Consider the following 19,534-nt stretch of genomic DNA (forward strand, 5'->3'; position numbering starts at 1 on the left):
TTACCTATGATTGTGATTAATCCTTTGCTAAGAGTAACTTATCAGCTATTATAGATATTAATATATAGGAGAAACCGTCCACATTTTACATGGTTCTAGTAGTTCGAGGATTCCATTGTGAATCGTGGCCATAGGGACTATTATACCTCATCCGATTCTCCAAGAGACCCGTTTGAGTATTGTTAGCCCATTCCTCAGATGAAAAGCCTGGAAAGAAGTGCAATGTTGAATTGGAAACACGTGCTTCCTTCATGCATTCCACACACTGTTAGGCGCCGGGGAAAGCCTGTCTTTCACAATCCATCCTTCCGGAGCGCTCCCAGAGGAATACAGGGTTAGAGCCCTCTCACATCACCATTTCTCCTGCAAGCACCTAAAGTGACATGTGGTTTGCTGTCATTTGCCCGATGCTGACCCAGAGGGTAGGGCTGCAATGCAGGGCCTGTCCTCCCTCTGCCAGGGACCAGGCACTGGGTGAAATCACCAGTAACTTGTACCAACGCGCCTGGCCCACGGGTTTTTCTTCAGCGCCCGGGAAAGAGCACGTGCCCTCTGTCCCCGCCCACCCTTCCGGGCTGGCCAACGGCGAGCTTGGATTGGGGCTGCGGCGGGCCACGCCCCCTCCCCTTGCCCAATCGACTCCCTCGTTGGGTACGCTCCCTCCTTTCCAGCCCCGCCTCGCCACCCCACGTTACGTCTGTCCCTCTCTAACCCCCCCACCTCCGTTATCCCGAGGCTGCGGCTCGACGAGGCGAACCCACCTCCCTCTGCCTCCCATTGGTTAGTGAGGTCCCGCGCGAGCGGGATGGAGCCCTAAATCCCCGCCTTCAGGAGCCGGGCCATGCCTCCCAGAGCTGGCTTTCTCCTGGAGCCGGCGCGGTGTGGGGAGGGGCGGCGAGGATTTGCCGCACGGAGCGCGCAACGCCGTGCGCGCCCCTTACGGGCCCCTCCCTCCCTCCGGTGGCTTCGCAGGCTGCAGCCGTCTCTGCGCACGCGCACTAAGCCCACCCCGCGCCCTCCTGTGCCAGTTCGCGGGTGTCCTCGCGCTGTGTGAATCTGACGCCGCAGACGCCCGGGTAGCGGCGTTTTCCTAGGCGCGCACGCGCCCTCGCGCCCTCGGTGTCCGCGCGTGCCTGTCCTCCCGGGCTACTGTCCTCGCGGTGCGCTTGACCCCGTGGGCCGTTATCCACCTTCCATCCCCCGCCCCAGCGCCTCTCGCCCCTCAGAAACGCGCGCGCACTTGCGAGAGGCTCTCCGGCACGCGCACGGCCGCGGCGGCCGCAGGAAGGAGGCGACAACGCCGCCGCCGCCGCCGCCATTGCGCGGGAGGGAGGGAGCGAGCGAACGAGGCTGGTCCGCCCTCCCCCTGGTTCCCGCCCCTCCCCCCTTCCCCTCCCCGCCCCCCGCCCCGAGGGAGAGCCGCGGCGCGGCGGGAGGAGGAGGTGGAGGAGGCGGAGGAGGGAGCCCGCGAGGGAGGGTCCGCCCGGCCCCCCGCCGCCGGAGCCGCCACCGCCGCCTCAGCCGCCTCAGGAACGAGTCGCTAGGGGAACATGGCGCCGGGCCCGCCGTCTCTGCTGCCGGGATTGCGGAGGCCGGGGCTGCGCTGAGGGCGCCCCCAAGGCTGGTAAGTGTCTCGTAGCTGGCGGAGGGGAATGTGGGGACGGGCGAGGCGCTGGGCGCCGCCCCGCTGCGGGATCCAAGGGTGGGGGGAAAGGCGGGGACCGCGGGGCCCGGAGCCCGCGAACAATGGAGGAGCCGGAGGGGGAGGGGAGGGAGCGCCCCCCCAGCGCCCCGCGGTCCCCGCGTCCCGGCCGCTGCATGCCCGGGCCCGGCCCGCGCGGCCCGCCTTGCCCTTCCTATTTGCCACTGTCCCCGCAGCCCTGCAATCCCGGCGTCTGTCTCCACACACGCCCCATCACGACCCGATGGGGGAATCTCGGCGTCTCTCAGCCTCCACTCGAGATATCCGACTCCCAATTCTGAGCGGTCTCCTTTCCCACTTCCTCCCTCCGACCCCCAGTCATACCCTTCGCCACCTCCTGGAGTCGGCTGTGCTCCTGGGACATCCTACCTCCTCATCGACCCCTCTGTATCCCTTCTGGCACTCACTTTGGACATCGTGGCCCTTCTACCTTACCTGTTTTCTGCTAGCATCACTTTTGGGGGGAAGTCCCCATCTTCCTTCTTTGGCCTATCTACAGTTATCCTTGCCATAGAACATCTTGCATGCCCAGGAGCTGTCCCTTTAGGACCTGCGGTTCCACGTCCGTGGCGATCCATACTAGACGTCAGTTGATGCAGGCACTGACTGCTCTGCTGCCCTCCGGGTCTTTGCTTTGGACATAATTCCTTCTCCCGCTTGGGCCCAATTGCTCCACATTTTTGCCCCTTGAACCTTCTGCACCTCCTTGGGATGCCCCTAGGCTGCTTCTCCTACTATTCTAAGATTTAGATGTTCCTTGCTCCCTTCCTTCTCAGTGCTTGCTCCCGTTTTGCCATTCAGACCCTGTCCTCTTTTCCAGACCCTTCTGCCTGCCAACTCTGCCCCTGTGCAGGCGCTCTGATCTTGGATGCACTCCCCTGTGGTGCCTGGCTTTTTGCCTCTTCTTTTACCCCCTTTTCTGTTCCTTAGGGTGTCTGATTTTTTTGCCGTTCCCTTTAGCAGACTCTGCCCTAACTCTCTCTGCTCCTCTCTTTCCCACCTGTATTTCAGTGTCCCTCTGCTCTGCTCCATTCATTTGCCCCCTCTCCCCCCAAGCCCTTCTCCAGTAAGTTCATCTACACTAGGACTTGCTCTTGGTGTACCTCTGCACTTCAGATGGCTCTGACCCCTACCCTTCACACTCGGCCCATTCTGCCCTTTTTCTACAGGCTTTCCCTCTTCGTTCTCTTTATTTGGTGCCCTGTCCTTATAGCTCCCTTTTGGAGCTGTCCATTTGTCTGCGTATTTTTGGACCGTTTAAAACTTTACTGTTGCTGTCCCTGTCAAAGTGATCATCTTCAACACTGATCTTGTGTCCTACCTTTGTCCCTCTTCATTCTACCCCCTCCATCCCCATTCAGCCTTTCACTGGACTTTTTTTTTTCATTTGTTGACCCCTCTGCTTCTCACTTCCTTTCAAGTCCTTTTCCCTAGTTCTAACCTGAAGGTATCATTCCTTATTATTCCTGTCTCTCCTTTCTTGGAGCCCACAAGTTCTTGCATTGATGCTCATTTTCTTTTGATACCCATCTCCCAGTTTCTTTCCTCTTTTGCTTCTTGGGAGAATTGCTTCTTGCCTTTCTCCCTCGTGGCTTTTTGCCTTTTTCCTCATACCCTCCCTGTCAGGCTCCCTTTCAAATACTTAGCTCATAGCACACCTGCTTCTCAGGGTTCCCCATCCACCACCAGCAAGTTCTCCATTGAGGACATCCCAGTCTTGGGTCTGACTTTTACCTGTTATGCATCTTTCAGCATTTGCCAGGGTAGGTTTAGCTAAGGTACTCTAGGCACTGATCCAGGCTGCAGAGTCTCAGTACAGTCCTAGATGTTTTGATTTTATCCTCAAAAGTCCTCCGTTACGGAGATAGGATTGACGGGTTTCAGTACTCTGCAGTCTGGGAGTGTCTCCCCATCTCTCTGATTCGTATTAAGGTTAGTGATGGTGGGTAGGGTTCACCTATTGCCCCATTAATGTTCTCTTTGCTCCCTCTCTGGGCCTCACAGCTTTGTGCCCTTGGGAAAGGGGACTGCAGCTGTTCCTGACTCTATTCTTCTCACTTCCCTCCTTGCCTCTCTGAGCAGTCGTAGACAGTTGTACGTTCTACAGTCTTCCACCTCCACACCACCCCCAGAAGCATTCAGGAATATGTTGTATCTCTCTCTCTGTGTGTGTGTGTGTGTGTGTGTCTGTGTGTCTGTGTCTCAGCTGGAAAGTCATATGCTTGTTTTACTCCAGGTCAGGGAAATGATAGTTCTCAAATTTTGCAGGTCCCAGGGGGTACTGTGGCTACACTTGGTGTTTACAGGCTCTAGCCTTCAGAAGCAGTAGTCTTGCCTCCTCTCCTAGCCTTTGGTTAATGCTGTGACCTGGGGGGTTGGGCTAGACCCAATGGGTTTCTTCCTTTATCACCTATGCCCCCGGAAGGCTCCAGCTCCTGGTCTTCAAAATGGTAAGAGTGGGGTTTGGAAAGCATTTTGAGGTTGTTGTTGAAAGGAAGAGTGCCAAGTGTCACTCAGATTTCTGCCCTCTAGCATTCCCAGCCACAGGAGCCCAGGGCAGACCCACACAGGGAACCGGTGGTGAGTTCTGACATCACCAGACTTTCTGAGGGACCTGGTTGGGTAGATGGAGAGGGCTGATGAGACCTGACTGATGGGAGTGCATTTGGGATTGTTGTCTGTGAATTTTGCCTTTCCTTCCATTTCTAACCCTGTGTTCCTCAAGTTCCTCAGTGATCTTGTGGTGGGGGTTCAGGAAATTGATTCAGAAGTAGAGGTAGCTTTTTACAAAAGAGCTGTCTGACCATACATTAACTTGGGAGGGAGGAGACCTTTGGTGTGTTGTAGGTTTATTTATTTCTTGGGTAAATCTAAATCTAAAGCCTTTTGTTGTTGTTATTGTTTTTTCTTCCCTGTGGCCTAGGGCAATTGCACATTAAGACAGCCATTCAGCTGAAAAAGCACATTTACTGGAAGGACTTTCTTAACTGCGCTAAGATCAGACTGTTTATTTCAGCACCTGCTTAGAAATAGTTCTGTGTGGACACATTCAAAATAAGAAAAATCTTTAACTGTCATCTACAGAGTTAGATCATTGACTCATCCAATGATAGGATATTTGTATACAAGAACATGGTGTGTGGTGTGTGTGTGGGGGGGTGTGTGGTGGGTGTGTGTGTGGGGTGTGCATAATGGATCTGTGTGCCTCTCCTGGCTTTATAGGATTGTAGGTTTTCTGGGTTTAGGTCTTGTTTCTTTTTCTTGTCAGTTCTGTATTGTGTGGTTGGAAATTGGTGTCTTGAATGTTGTTGCTAGGCTTGTCTGCCACTGAGCTATAGGACTTTACGCTCTGAGAAGAACAGTGGGAATGTTGATGCTTGTGTGACACTGGTGTGTTTCTTTGACCTCATGTCACAATCTCCCGTATTTATTTTAGAGTTTGTGTTCTCTGAGTCAGTACAGTTGTCTTATTTTTCATTCTTAACGTGGAGGTGACACCTATTTAAGAACTGCATGTGCAACACCGCTACAACATGTGTTTCCAGAGTCTTCCTAACACTGGCAGCCTAAAAAGTTCTGCATCAGAGCTGAATTCACATAATAGGAAGAGGAGCGATAGAAAGAACAAAGAGCTGTTTTTCCTTCTGAGCTGGGAACTAATGTTTCAGGACTGTCAGATTTTTTCTGATGGTAGTGGAGGCTCCAATCCCAAATTAACATTTGCTTTCGTGATGGAATTGGGTGCTACAGAAATGTGAGGTGGTAGCCTTGGCCTTATGGAACAGTTCCTTTGCCAGCTGGGGTGGAGTGTGAATCAAGACGGCAGCAGACGACTTTTTCAGTGCACTAGCATGTCTTCAAGGGCTCTTAGCCTGTCTAGATTTCAGAACTAGCCAGATGAGAGTCCTTTCTTAGCCCCTCCCCCTTTTAAAAACTAACCTTTCTTTGTGTTCACGTTTTTTTTTCTTTGTCTTCCTTTCTTAGTTGGCTTAATGATGTCTCAGGACAAATAACAAGTCAGAAACTCTCATTCTTCATACCAGTCAGATTGGTGTAGGTGTCTGGCCCGAATAGTGAGTGACTTTTGGAAAAGGACAGTTGGAAACGGTGCATGTTGTATAGAGAGTGGACTGTTGTAGCCTCATGACTCTATATGTGGTTGGTCCACCAGAGACAATACAGCCAGTTAGATGATTATAGCTAGACATGAGCGAGGTAGTAGGGACTCTGCTGAAGTATAAGCTAGATTGCTTTGCCAACCTTGGTCTGATGTGGTCTCTGGAAAGGTACTGAACCTCTTGCAGGCCCTTCGTGTGATTTTGTAGATGACAATCTAAACTGTCTTTTGTTGATTTACTTTATTTTTTTCAAGACGTGAAGAAAGGATCTCACCTAGTGCAGGCAGGCCTCTATATATATACCTGAGGATAGCTTTCAAGTCATCTTTCAAGATAGTCCTCTCTCTGCTTCTGTCTCCAAAATTCTGGGATTGCAGGTATGCACTACCGCATCTGGTGTAATTTATCCAATCCACGTGACTTTTGATCAGTCGTTTACTTCACTTGTTCATTATATTTTCTCCCCTTTTCTCCCTTTCACAAATCTCAAAGATTATTTGCCTGTAGATGGAAGGTGACTAGCAGAAGGGCCACCTTGGGCCCTGGAGTTTTGCGGAGTGTAGTCTAGAATATCATTGCAGCCTTTGGGAAAGTAAAAGGCTTGCTTGGGGTCATGTCGTAGTACAAGAGGGTTGGACACAAGAGCAGGGGCCTGTCTTCTGTCAAGGTCGTATCCTAATTAGTTAGGATTGGGGACAGCTTGCTTCTCTCCTGGGCTGGATATCCCCGTTTGAAGTCTGAAGTCCAGCCCTGATGGTAGACTCCATTCGGTAGAGCACACTGTTGGAAGAGTTGCTGTTAGTTTAGTGCTCAGTACCTGGGCTGTGCTAGGAACCCCTTCTTGTCCTTGCCATGTACTAAACCTGAATTGAGATGGGGCTTTTCCTGGGCTTACCTTTCTGGATACTTTTTTTCCAATGGAAAGTAAATCCTACCACTTTCTAAGCCATTCATATGGAAATTAGTTTATAACATGGGGGCGTGGTGGGGGGAAGCTCTTCAGGTTGTATTAGCTACATAACTCAGCTTACACCTCTTTTATAAAATGGTAGAGAATTTTTCAAGCTGAGTCATTGTTGACCTAGGCTCTCAAATAGCAATGGTCTGAATAGTACTTGAATTGCTGGTATTAAGAAGTGCAAACAAATCATTCATGTTCATCTTCCCAAAAGTTTATTTCTATTTAACTTTTTTGGGGGGCTATTCTCTGTATTTATATTTCAAATGTTATCCCTTTCCCCCCTCCCATTTCCCCTCCCCCCCATTTGTTTCCATGAAGGTGCTCCCTCTCCCAACCACCCTCTCCACCTCAGCGCCTTGGCATTCCCCTACACGGGGAAAACACACCTCCACTTGACCAAAGGCCTCTTCTCCCATTGATGCCAGACAATGCTATTCTCTAACTTTTAATAGACAATACTTTTATCAGACTTTATCTATAAAGAATTCTTAAAAATAAATGGGCCCCTGTCAATGTGATTTTTATTTATGGACATTTCTGATTATTGAACACCACTGAGCTTAGAGGAGAACTGGGCCCCTTCAGCCATGAATCATCATTACAGGAATGTAATATTTGTTTTTGCTGGAAATAGCCAACTTGCCTAACTCCACCTTCCCTATGAATAGAGTGTGGCAGTGCTGTGGTCTCCTCGGCAGTGTGACTTGTGTATGTCCTCCTCGGTCCTGCTCTCTTCCTGGCCACCCTAGTGAAACTGAGCCACTGACAGAAAGCTTCCCGTGCAGTACAGAGATATAGACAAAACCAATCTCCGTGCCCGAGAGGCGGAGGGAGGAGGAGATGTTCAGGGAAGTCTTTAACTACTTATTGAGTTGAAGGCCAACCTGGGCTATAAGAAAAAACACCCAAAAAACCCCAAACCAACTAGAAAAAAATGTTGAGGGAACTCCTATCCTGACCCTTTGACTTATCAGCTATGTGATTTGTGAAAGTTGTTTTTCCTTCTTGCAGAATGAAGGGATTGTATCAGATGGCTCCTACTCTGCCATATTGTCTAGCCAACAAATTGAGAAATTTGGGCATTTCTGTTCCAGATTCAAATCCAAATATCAGAAAATTAGGTAAAATTAGGTTTGTCTAGCAGAAAGAAGGTACAAAATGTTTGGCCAAGTATTGACTGCTTAGCTCCATGGTTTTTTAGGAGACAAAAAGGATAAAGCACCTCTTGAGTAGTGTTTTGGTGCTAGGAGGCACTCAGGAACACAAGCTATTGGCACGTGCTCCCTCCCTGACTTAAAGCCTCAGCCAAAGTTTTCTCTTGAGAATATTTTTAGGCAACTGGAAATGTATCGAGAGACTACTGCCATAAATTGTTGACTTACAAGTAAGAAAATAAAACTGAGGTGGGCGTGTAGGCCGAGTGCTAGTCTTGTCTGGCATGCATCTGGTCCTGAGTTCCATTTCTAACACAGCAGTCAGCTCATGTAAAACATTAAAAAGTATATAGAAATACAGGTGTTTGGAGAGAAAACACTGCTCCTTAGTTTTGTTTCAATGCTGACTATAATTACTACATTTGTTCATTTGTTTGTGTGTGTTTACACATGTGTATGCACGCGTGTACATGCTGTACCTGTTCATGCTGTGGTACATACATAGAAGTCAGGGGACAACTTAGAGTCAGCTCTCTTCTACCATGTGCTACTTAGGATTGAACTTCGTCAAACTCAGGTTGGCAGATTAGGGAGCAAGTTCCATCATCCCCTGGGCCATCTTTTTTTTTTTTAAAGATTTATTTTAATTTTTTAAAGATTTATTTATTTATTATATATAAGTACACTGTAGCTGTCTTTAGACACACCAGAAGAGGACATCAGATCCCATTACAGATGGTTGTGAGCCACCGTGTGGTTGCTGAGAATTGAACTCAGGACCTCTGGAAGAGCAGACAGTGCTCTAACCACTGGGCCATCTCTCCAGCCCGCCCCTGGGCCATCTTAATAGTCCAGGTCACTAATTATTTAGTAACTCTGAGTTGCAATTGGAAAGCAGAGTCGGGGTTAGAATATGTTCGCCAGCTGTAGCTAATGTGGATAGCCTTCCCACGTACAGATGACTAAGAATCTATTCTTGCAGAGGACCTGGGTTCTATTACCAGCATCCACATGATAGCATACAACCATCTGTAACTCAGTTCCAGGGATCCAGTGCCCTCTTCTGGCCTCAGTGAACACCAGACACACATGGTGCCCAAGCATACATGCAGGTAAAACTCGCATACACAGAGAATGGAAATTAAGGAAAAAATATGTGTGCAATTGCATTGAACGTTTTCCTATCTGCACTTAAGTGAAAGGTCAGAATCATGAATTTATCTCTTGGAGCCTGTGTTACGTGTGAGGCAAAAAAAATGATCACTGTTAATTGCCTTAGGTAATTAAAGAGGACTCTTTGTTCAATAACAAATTGATTGTATACAAATGAAAGTCAGTCCTGCATAAGGTTATTGGAGTCTTGAAATCTGTGTCTTCAGCAGAATGGCTTATAGCAAGAGGACCACCTGGGGTGGGACAGGGTCCTGATACTGGAGAGTGTCACCGCTTTATTCTCAGAAATGCCTATTAAGGTAGCAGAGGAGGCTGTGGATTCTGCTCTCGGTGATCACCTTCTCAATGGCTTGAAATCTCGATGTGTCTTTTTAATGTTGCTGGGCTCTAAGAATGTCTCCCTCTGATTGGTCAATTGAATGTAGATAAAAACCTTTCTGAAAAACGAAAAAGGGAGGAAGGTTTCTGGCTGCTGTAGGAGTGAGCCCCAGCTGTTGGCCCGTGCCCATTATTAAAGCCACTAAGACTGAAAAATGGCAGTAGTAGCTCTTGTACTTTTAAAAAAGATTTATTTATGTACTCGAGTACGCTGTAGCTGTCTTTAGACAAACCAGATCCCATTACAGATAGTTGTGAGCCACCATGTGGTTACTGGGAATTGGACTCAGGACCTCTGGAAGAGCAGGCGGTGCTTTAACCACTGAGCCATCTCTCCAGCCTGCTTTTGGACTTGAGATGTGTTGTGCACAGATATTTGTAAGTTGTTGTTGCTGTTACTACTTTTTTGGGTGGTAGGTTTGAGAGTATCTGTATATATATTCCACAGCCTGATGACTTGGAGGACACTGGTGTTTGCTTTGCTCTCTAGAACGAGGGGTATAAGCCTCTAATATGGGTACTGGAAACTGGACCCAGAGCCCTCTGCAAGAGTAGCAAGTGTTCTTAACTATATGTTATATATATTATTTATGCACACACACGCACGTGCATACACTGTAGTCCTAGCTAAACTGAAACATACTTTGGTAGAATTTGGTAGCTTTGAGCACACGGTGAGCAACACTTCTGTCTTGGCCTCCTGGGTGCTGGGATTTAAAAGTATATGTCATTATGCCAGCCACTCAGGCACAGTTTTAAGAGTTATGCAGTCATGGATGTATATATAGTTACCTGCTTAATTAATTAGCTAAATAATTATGTTTTTTTTTTTTTTGAGTCAGATTCTCTGTGTGGTCCTAGCTGTTCTAGAACTCACTCTGCAGACCAGACTGGCCTTGACTCAGATCCCCCGCCTCTGTCTCCCCAGTGCTGGGATTAAAGGTGTGGACTACTGCTGCCACTACCACCTTAATAATTAATTAGTTTTAAGGCAAGGATCTCAGTATGTAGCTTAGCTAGCCTCCCAGTCCAGCTGTCTCCCACCTCAGCCTCCTGAATTTTGGGATTACTAGCATGCACCACCGCACTGGGCTGTTTGCATATCAGTATAGGCTAAGAAGCAGAGATGCAAATCATGATCCTATATGAACATGTCGAGTATCATGATGTTTATAAATTTAAAAGATGAAAATCTAAATGTTTTAACCTTAGGGGAATTAGTACTTATGAAAAAGTATGAAGTAATTTTAAAAGTATGTTTTTTTCAAGAATACTTGACATGGGAAAGTGCACATAAAATTAAGTGTGGGGGGGAGCAGGACATAGAACTGTATACAGGGTGAATCTAGTTAAAACGTATGGGAAAGGGAGGTCATGCTGAAGTGCTACTTGAGCTGTCTTTGTTGTAGAATTTGGGGTAAGGAACCACTGTTTTTCCTGAGTTGTAAACTTTGTGTGTATGAGTGAGTGTTTTACCTTCATATATTCCTGTGCATGCATGCATGCTCAGTGCCCAAGGAAGTCAAGGGCTTTGGCTCTGTAACTGGGTTTACGGATGGTTGTGAACCAACATGTGGGTGCTGGGAATTGAACCTGGGTCATGAGCAAGGTCAGCAAATTCCCTAAATAAAGGCAAGGTTTCACTTAGCCCTGTCTAGCCTGGAACTTGATGTGTCCATAAGGCTGGCCTCAAACTCACAGAAATCTGCCTGTCTGCCTCTGTATCAGTTGTGTTGGGATCAAAGCCTAGCTGATATGTCTGTGTATCCATGCCTGCCTGGTCTAAAGGTGGTTATAAGCTGCTCTGTGGGTGTTGGGAACTGAAACAGTATCGTCTAGAAGAACTGCCAGTGCTGAGCTACTAAAGCATCTCTCTAGCCCCATTTACTATATACATATTTAATTACTATTTTAGCAATGGCAAATGGGGTGCTGCGCATTCATGCCACTATGCACGTGTGGTGATTGGTGGACTGGAGAGTGGGAGTTGAGACAGGTTTCTCTGTGTAGTTCCAGCAGTTCTGGAACTTACTCTGTAGATCAGGCTGGCCTTGAACTCAGAGATCTGCTTGCTTCTGCCTCCTGTTGCTGGGTTTAATGTTATGTGCCACCAAGTCCAGCTATTTTATTATTATTATTATTCCTGATTTTAAAGGAAAAAAAGTTAACCAAGTCATTGTACCTATGTTCTTCTATATAGAATCGAAAGGAGAGTTATACTGAAAAATAAATTAAGGAGATCTTTTGGACTCTAGTCCCTCCAGGGCAGACATTGTTTCTCATAGAGTAATGGAATTAATTATTAACAACAGCCACTGCTTACTTTGTACCAGTGGCTGCCAAATAAGTACTCCTCTCTTTCCTCACAGTCACCCTCCCGAGTGGGGTTATTTCCAGCTTCTAGGTGGGGGAACTGAGACACATGGGTGAAGAACTGGCCTAGGGTTACCTGGCCAACCATCTGTGTGGAAAGCTTCTCTGTCTGCCTTTCCCTTTGCAGAATGTTTCTCACAAAGTGATCTCTCCCAGAGATGAAGGGAACTGGAGCCCCTTTGGTGGCTGGCAGTAGGAGCATAGTTCTGTCTAGTAAATGCCCTGTGTGTTCTTGGTTCAGGGAGAGAGTCCGGAATAGCCACGAGGTTAATTATTTCTTTTTCACATTTTGGTGCTTTTAGTGAAGAGACAAGGTATCACCAGATGCTCCAGGCTTACTTTGAACTGGAGATTCTCCTGCCTCAGCCTCCAAAATGTTGGGATTATAGAAATGTGTCACCATGCCTGACCTGTATCTTCACCTTTTTTATGGGCCAAAATGTGTTTAAAGAGTTAAGTAGTTTAAATAAATAACACAGAAGGCTCTAGGAGGATGGAGATGGATGGATCTCGAGTTCAGATTCATCCTCAACAAGCTTAAGGTTCAGGCCTGCCTGAGCTGGAGATCCACAGAAAAATTACATAGTTGTACTTAATATCTAATCTCTTTAATTCCATCTATTCAGATAATTTACATGGTTAGGAGCTGCTAAGCAGAAGAGAGCAGGCTGGTTCTTTGTAGCTCGTGGGCAGGAGAACAGAAGTTTTATTTCTTCTTTTACCTCCTCATTCAGCCACTGTTTGGGTGATGAGAAGTTAAGGGTGCCAGTTACACAAATTGAGCGTCCTTCTTGCCGAGTATGTGGGCCACAGAGGAACAAAGACCCCTCTTCCCTTACAGGTAACACAAGGAGCACACTGTTTCTGTACCAGAAAGTACAGATTTGAGAGGCCAGTGGCCTGATTCTTTCTTCCTGATCTTATCTTAAAGAATTAAGTGTGACTAAACATTTCAATGCAAGAATGCATTGACTGGGGCTAAGACAGATTTCATCTGAGGAAAAAAAATTTTTTTTAGGAAGCTGGTTGGGTTCATGTTTCTCTTGAATAAGGACTAATTTGGGCCAGTGTGTGGCTGAGTGGTAGTGAGCTTGCTTATGTACGGGTCTGATTTCCATTCCCAGCACCACAGGGAAAGAAGAATAATTTAGAAATTATGTTTGTCAATAGACTTTATTGTAGCTATTTAACAGACCATCCATATGAACAGCAATGCAGTTTTATTGTCCACTAGTTTTTGCTCATAAGGGCTAGTTCCAGAAGACCTGGTTGATGGTCACTTACAGTGTTGAGGGAGTGTGTGACCAGGAAATTGCAGTTTGGGTCTGGGGATGGAGGCATACCTTTTAATCTCTGTACTCAGGAAGCTGAGGGTATTGAGTTGAGGTTTGCCTGGACTATGTAGTTTCTATTTTAAATTAAAAAAAAAAAAAAAAAAAAAAAGGCTGTGTGTGGTATTGTATGCCTTTACTTCAGTACTGGCAGAGGCAGGCAGACCACTAGGACATGAGACCCCATTTCAAAAAATAAAGTAAATAAGAAAAGACTTTGGACAGCTCTGCTAGTTTTCAATTTGGACCCAAGATGAAAAGAACCCAGGGCCTCAAGGGTCATTTATACCCTCAGTTCCTTGCATTATTTTTATTTCTAGAGCAGGCCTGACAGATAATCTTGAATTTAGCGTTTGTTGACTAAAAATGGTGAGTGTTGGGCATGATGGTGTCCGCCGCTAATCGCAACACGAGGCAGGTGGAGGTAGGAGGATAGAATTCACGACCAGCCTTGTTTGCATGAGATCCTGTCTCCAAAAAAAGGTGTGGGAATCGGTCTGGAGAATTAACTCCCTTAATAGTGTTCACCTAACACAAAACCCTAGGTTCTAATGCATAAAAATTAGGCATTTGAGTTTGAAGCCAGCCTGGGCTGCAGGAGACCCTGTCGTTGTGCTGTCCCCTTTTCTTCTCAGGTCTGGAGGAAAAACCCGGAGAGGATGCAGTCTTGAGTACTTTGGCCCTTGTGTGCTGTTTTCAGTTGCTTCTTACCAACCTTAGGACACAGGGCTGGTTATTTTTGTGAGTTGTACATAAAATGGGCTTGATACTGATTCTGCCTGCTTAGTCATGGACTAAAAATGTAGGGATGAGAACTCTGTAAAGTTGGGAAACCCTTGAGCTTGTGAAGAGGAAGACACTGTAGGAATGTCCAGATAAGCACTAGGTTGCCCTAGGCTGGATTTGCTGCTGTAAATGGAGCAGACCTGCTGCTGAGCTTGTTATCTCTTCGTCTTTGCAACTGCTGTCTCTGCCCCCAGGTCACAGCGACTTTTGGGGTCTTATCAGCAGGTATCTTACTTGTATTTGGAGATGTTAACTCCAGGTCACAGGCCAAGTATTGCTTGTTACTGTTTGTCAGACCTTCCAGCCCAAGGCTAGGCCTCAGCCACTTTCTCTCAGCAGGCTGCAGCCTGCACAAGGCCCAGTCCTTTCCCTCTCAGGGCTGAATCTCACCCTTAAGCAAGACAAGCTTCTGGTGACTCAGCTACCTCCTGGGAAGCGCAGAGCAGAGCGGAGCAGATCAGACTGCCCAAGGCATCCGTGTTTTACCAGAGACTTAGATATGTTGCCCTCTCCTTTTGTGTGACTATTGCCATGCTGTGGTTTGTGTAGGTATCTTTTTTGTTTAATGTCTTGGGAGATCATTTTATATTAACACAGAGGGGTGTTTGTTTTTGTTTTTTACAGCTTCCTGCTGTCCCATTAGATAAGCACGTTACTAGTGTGCTCCCAGTTAGTGCTAGAGAAAAAACATGTGTCATTTGCCATCCAGCAGAACTCTGAGGAGTGGAATGCTTGCTTGCTTGCTTGTTTTGAGACGGGGCTCACATGGTCTAGGATGGTATTGAACTGGCTATATAGCTGAGGATGATCTTGAACCTCTGATAACTCCTACCTTGAGTAGGAAGTATAGGTGTGTATTGTACTGAGATCTACACTGTGCTGGAAATCAAATGCAGGGCTTCCTGCATTCTAGGCAAACACTACCTGATCTGTATTCCCAGTTCCTTTTATATTATATAGACAGTCTTACCCTATAGTAAGGGTTTGCTTGAAACAAGGTAATCCTTATCTGTCCTCCCGAGTACTAAGGGTGTAGTTGTGGATAATCTTAGTACTGGCTCTCCTTCGTTTATTATTATTGCTTGCTTCTCTCTCTCTCTCTCTCTCTCTCTCTCCCTTTCCCTCTCCCTCTTCTTTCTTTCCTTCCTTCCCTCCTTTCTTTTAACAAGAAGGAAAAAGCTTTAATATTGTACATGGGTGGAAATGGATGGGAAAGTTTAGGTGTAGCAGGGCATCTGTGCCCTAATTAACATCATATACCCACTCCGATGACCATGAAAGTGCCAAAGGTCACTTACATCATGGTTTTCCCAATGCTGCCCATCAGCTCCTGACTCCGAATTCCAATCCTGAACAGTGCCCTGGCCGCCATGCCCACCACGCAACCCATAACAAAGCCCATCTTCACACGGTTGAAGCAGCTGGGCTGTGTAGGGACCCACGGCCACTGTCATCTCTTCTCTGCTGTGGTTACTCAGCTCCCTTCCTTCCTTCCTTCTTTTTTTAAAAAAAATTCTCTTTATTTATGTGCAGGGTCTCTCTGTAGCTGTCCTGGAACTCACTATTTAGATCAGGTAGCCCTCAAACTCACAAAGATGATCTGCCTGCCTCTGCTTTTGCCTCCCAAGTGCTGGGACTAAAGGCATGTATGCCATTACTGGCCTGGCTTTCCCTTCTGGTGGTAGGTTTGTTTGTTCCTATTGTTAGTGTTATTTAGTAAAGTGCCTGGCATCTGAGTGCTTAATTGGAACTGGTTCCTGTTGTTTCCTTGTCAGTATTGGGGATTAAGCCCAACATATCATGTGTGCTAGGGTGTCTCCTGAGGCCTGAGTGAGGGATGAAGTGTTGTGGCTGGGGAAACTGGCACTAGCAACTGCCTGGGTGCCCGAGGCCTGCAGCTCTTCTACAGGAGCCCATAGGGCATGGTTGGAAGGTGTCAGGATGGAGACGTCACAAAGTCCCCTCCTAATACAGCAGTCTACACAACATCCTCCTACTTTGGGAGCTCACCCCTAGGGAAGGAAACCCTTTGAGGTTTCATGCAGAGAAGCTAGATCCTCCAAGCTGCATATAGATGACAATACAATGACAGCGGCCTGTGCCTTCCTTCCCTGTCTGCCAGGCTTCACACACACAAAACATATCTGTGAACTTGATAGCTGTGTGTGCTCCCATTTCTCAGACGAGGAAGCTGAGACAGTTTGAATAGGCGGCATAGCTGAAGGGCTCAGGCAGGTAAGACTTGTTTTATTGTTATGGGTTGACAATTTGACCTGCACTGAAGGTGCTCAGGTGGCAAAGATTTTGGGTGTGTTTACCTTGATCTGTAGCAGAGCTACTTATTAAACATTTCCAGAATAAGCATCAACTAATTTCAGTTCTATCTTCCCTCCTGTTTTGTTGTGGGGGCCTCACTGGACTTTTTAATGTAGTTTCATTTGTGTGGGGGTGTGCATGTGTTTAACCAGGCTGGCCTCAAACTCACTCTGTAGCTGAGGGTACACTTGAGTTTCTGATCTTTTTTGCCTTTGCCTATCAAGTGTTGGACTTACAGGCATATATAACTATGCCTGGCTGTGAGGCTTTGGTTTGTTTTTCACATTTAATCTCAGATACCTTAGCAGAGCTTGAGTTTGTTGCTTATTCATTTCTCTAATACCTCCTTGAAATGTTTGTTTTTTTGGGTTTGGAAAAGAGCTATGGTATTTGTGATGCTGCTACAATGCTAGTGGCTGTGTTATCAGCATACTCTGGAAGGTATACTCTTATGCCTGTCCCCTTCTTCCCCCATCTCTGCCTGCATTTTCAAGTTTGAATTAGCACCTGGACTTGTTTTGTGTATCAAGGGATTGAGCCCAAGACCTTACATAAACTAGGCATTTGCTGTGCCATTAGACTATAGACTCATCCCATTGATTTGTTTGATTGATTTTTGTTTTGAAATGGGGTCTCTGAGTTGTCTGGTATGGCCTTGAATCTATTCTGTAGCTTAAGTAGGCCTTTAACTTCTAATCCTCCTGCCTCAGCTTTCTGAGTTGATATCACAGGCCTGTGCTTGACAGATTGGGCTTTTTGTAATGTAAGCCATGTAGTAGTGTACTCTGCCTGTCAGTTTTTGCAATATAGCTCATAGACTAGAGAAGCCAAGAGTTTAATTTTATTGAATTTTGACTAACGTGACTATCAAAATAACCAAAGAACTAGAGAATGTGGTGTATTCTGGATAATGTATGCACAAAAGACAGTCCTCACCTTCTGTTTTTGCTTCTTCCTACCTCCCTCTCTTCTTTCCCTCCCTCTCTTTCCCGACTGCAGTTCTGGAGAAGGGCTGCTTTGTGACGCCTTTGGTTTTGAGATGAAATCTCTTTGGGTAGCTCATGTTGGCCTTGAACTCTGAATCATTCTGCCTCAACCTGTGAGTGCTAGGACCGCAGGTGACGCCTCTATGCCCTGTCTTATCAGCCCTTTAAAAACACTGTGGACCTGTTTGACCATTTGCACCAGCATTGCAGTGATTTCTGCTGCACAGTGGGATTTTTACTTTCTTACAGTGATGTGTGGAACCCAGGCTCTCAACCTGAGCCACACCACAGGGTTTATCCTTGGTCCTAGGAAGTGAGCATTGCTCAAGGCTGTCGGTTTGGGAGTTTTGGGAGATGGAGACACAGTGATTCCATACAACCAAGGTATGACTAATGATGGTAAAGTGGAGATGATTATTACCATGCAGTAGATTGCTGCCTTAACAATCAGAGGCCTGAAAACCCGGGAATGAGATTAGTCATCCTTCCTGGCCTCCCAGCGTCCCAGGTGGATTGGTAGCAGTTTGCTCTGAGGGTTAGTTGAGGGGTCCCCTCAGACTTGTGTTGGAGCCTTAGCACCAGATCTGAAGAAGCAGAAACCGGTCTTTTTTCTTCTATAGGAGAAGCAGCATGTTAGGTCAAGTTTGTTTTGTAGGAGCGTATGTGTGCTCAAGTGCATGCACTGGAGCACATACACAGACCTCTTTGTAAAGATGAATTCTTGTTCATTCTTGTTACATTTCCGAGAATCCCTGGTTCTTACTTCAGGTTGTCTGTTTTTGTTACTTGTGTTCTCTAGTGAAATGTTTTTACCTTTCTGTAGCTTGTGGGGCGATGAGGAAGCCTAGATAGTGACAGTAAAGAATCGAACAGTAGTGTTCGGAAGTAAAGGGAAACATTTTAGGGGGACTTTGAATTAAGTGGAATCGGTGTAGGATCTTGTTGAACCCTGGAAGAGAAAATGGAATTAATGAATAATTGGAGAAATAGGAAAGAGATCTTTCTTTTTTGTGGTGCTGAGGATAGAGCCCAGGGCCTTGACCATCGGCGGCAAGTGCTCTGCTGCTAAGCCCCACCTCTATAGCCTGTAGTTGAGCTTCTGCTCTAGAGTTAATGTTTCACTTTTGAGAGGTCTCATTCTGTAGTCAGCTTGGCCTGGAATGTAAAGCATTTTGCCTCTATCTTGTCTTCCAAGTACTCGGATTACAGATGTGTGTCATTGTGACTGGCTTAATTTTTCTTTTGCCCATAATACTATGTATCAGTTGAGTCCTGTATGCACACATCTGTGTACTTGTGACAAAGTGCCCATGTGTGGGGGGGTTAGAGGACAGTTTTCAGGAGCCACTTTTCTTTCTTCACTATAAGGATCCTGGTGATTGAACTGAAATAATTGTCAGGCTTTGCAAAAATACCTTTACTACCTGAGCCATCTTGTTGTCCATGAACAGGCAAAGTTGGACAAGGACCATATGTGGAGGTCAGGAGCAGCTTGTAGAAATTGGTCCTCTCCTTCTACTGTGTTTGTCCTAGGGATTGAACTCAGGTTCTCAGGCACAGCGTCGAGTGCTTTTTACTCAGTGCACTCTTCCCTGCTTACTCCACCTTACCCTACCCTCTTCTTTCTTTCTTCTTTTTCTTTTTGATGAAACAGGTTTTCTATTATGTAGTTGAGGCTGTCTTGCAACTTGCTATGTAGACCAGGATGGCCTCAAACTCAGAGAGATCTGCCTGCATATGCCTCCCAAGTACCCGTTTTTCTTGAGATAGGGTCTCACTATGTAGACTAGGTTATTTTTGGACTCAAAGAGACGTTCCTGCTCCTGCTTCCCTGGTGTTGATATTACAGGTGTAAACCATCACCTCTAGCTGCACCTGATCATCTTGACTACCTCCTGTGTGCTAGGGTTGTAGGCATAGCCCAACATGCCCAGCGTTTAGGGTTCTGAGAATTGGTCTCAGATCCTCATGCATGCTAGACACTACCAACCTTTCATATGCCTTGTATCTGAAACAGTCTTCTATAACCTGACCCTCCAGTCAAATTGAATACAACCTAACAAAAACAACCTAAAACATAGCTTGACTAAGTCTGTTTACTTCTTGATACATAGCTTAGAGATTTCTTTTCCAACAAGCCTTCCCTCCCATGCAGAAGGAAGTGCCTTGTCTCATGTGCCGAGTGTCCTTCAGTACTTATAGCTACTCTTCTGTCTTCTATGGCTTGTTTGTTCCATGTCAGACTCTTCGGTTAGG

General features: G+C 46.5%; 1 protein-coding gene across 3 annotated transcripts in view; it reads left to right on the top strand.

Moving 5' to 3' along the window:
* Positions 1–1,129: 1,129 nt before the first annotated feature.
* The window catches only part of ARHGAP35 (Rho GTPase activating protein 35), a 105,622-nt gene continuing 87,217 nt past the window's right edge, over positions 1,130–19,534 (top strand). For 2 of the 3 annotated variants that reach the window (XM_080908776.1, XM_080908778.1), the window contains exon 1: positions 1,601–1,624. The gene's annotated coding sequence lies outside the window, so the exon portion shown is untranslated. Of the gene's footprint in view, positions 1,625–19,534 lie in introns of all 3 variants that reach the window. The other variant, XM_080908777.1, reaches the window with a different exon arrangement.

Source organism: Micromys minutus, assembly GCF_963924665.1.
Source record: "Micromys minutus genome assembly, chromosome: 32".
NCBI classification, from domain to species: Eukaryota; Metazoa; Chordata; class Mammalia; order Rodentia; family Muridae; genus Micromys; species Micromys minutus.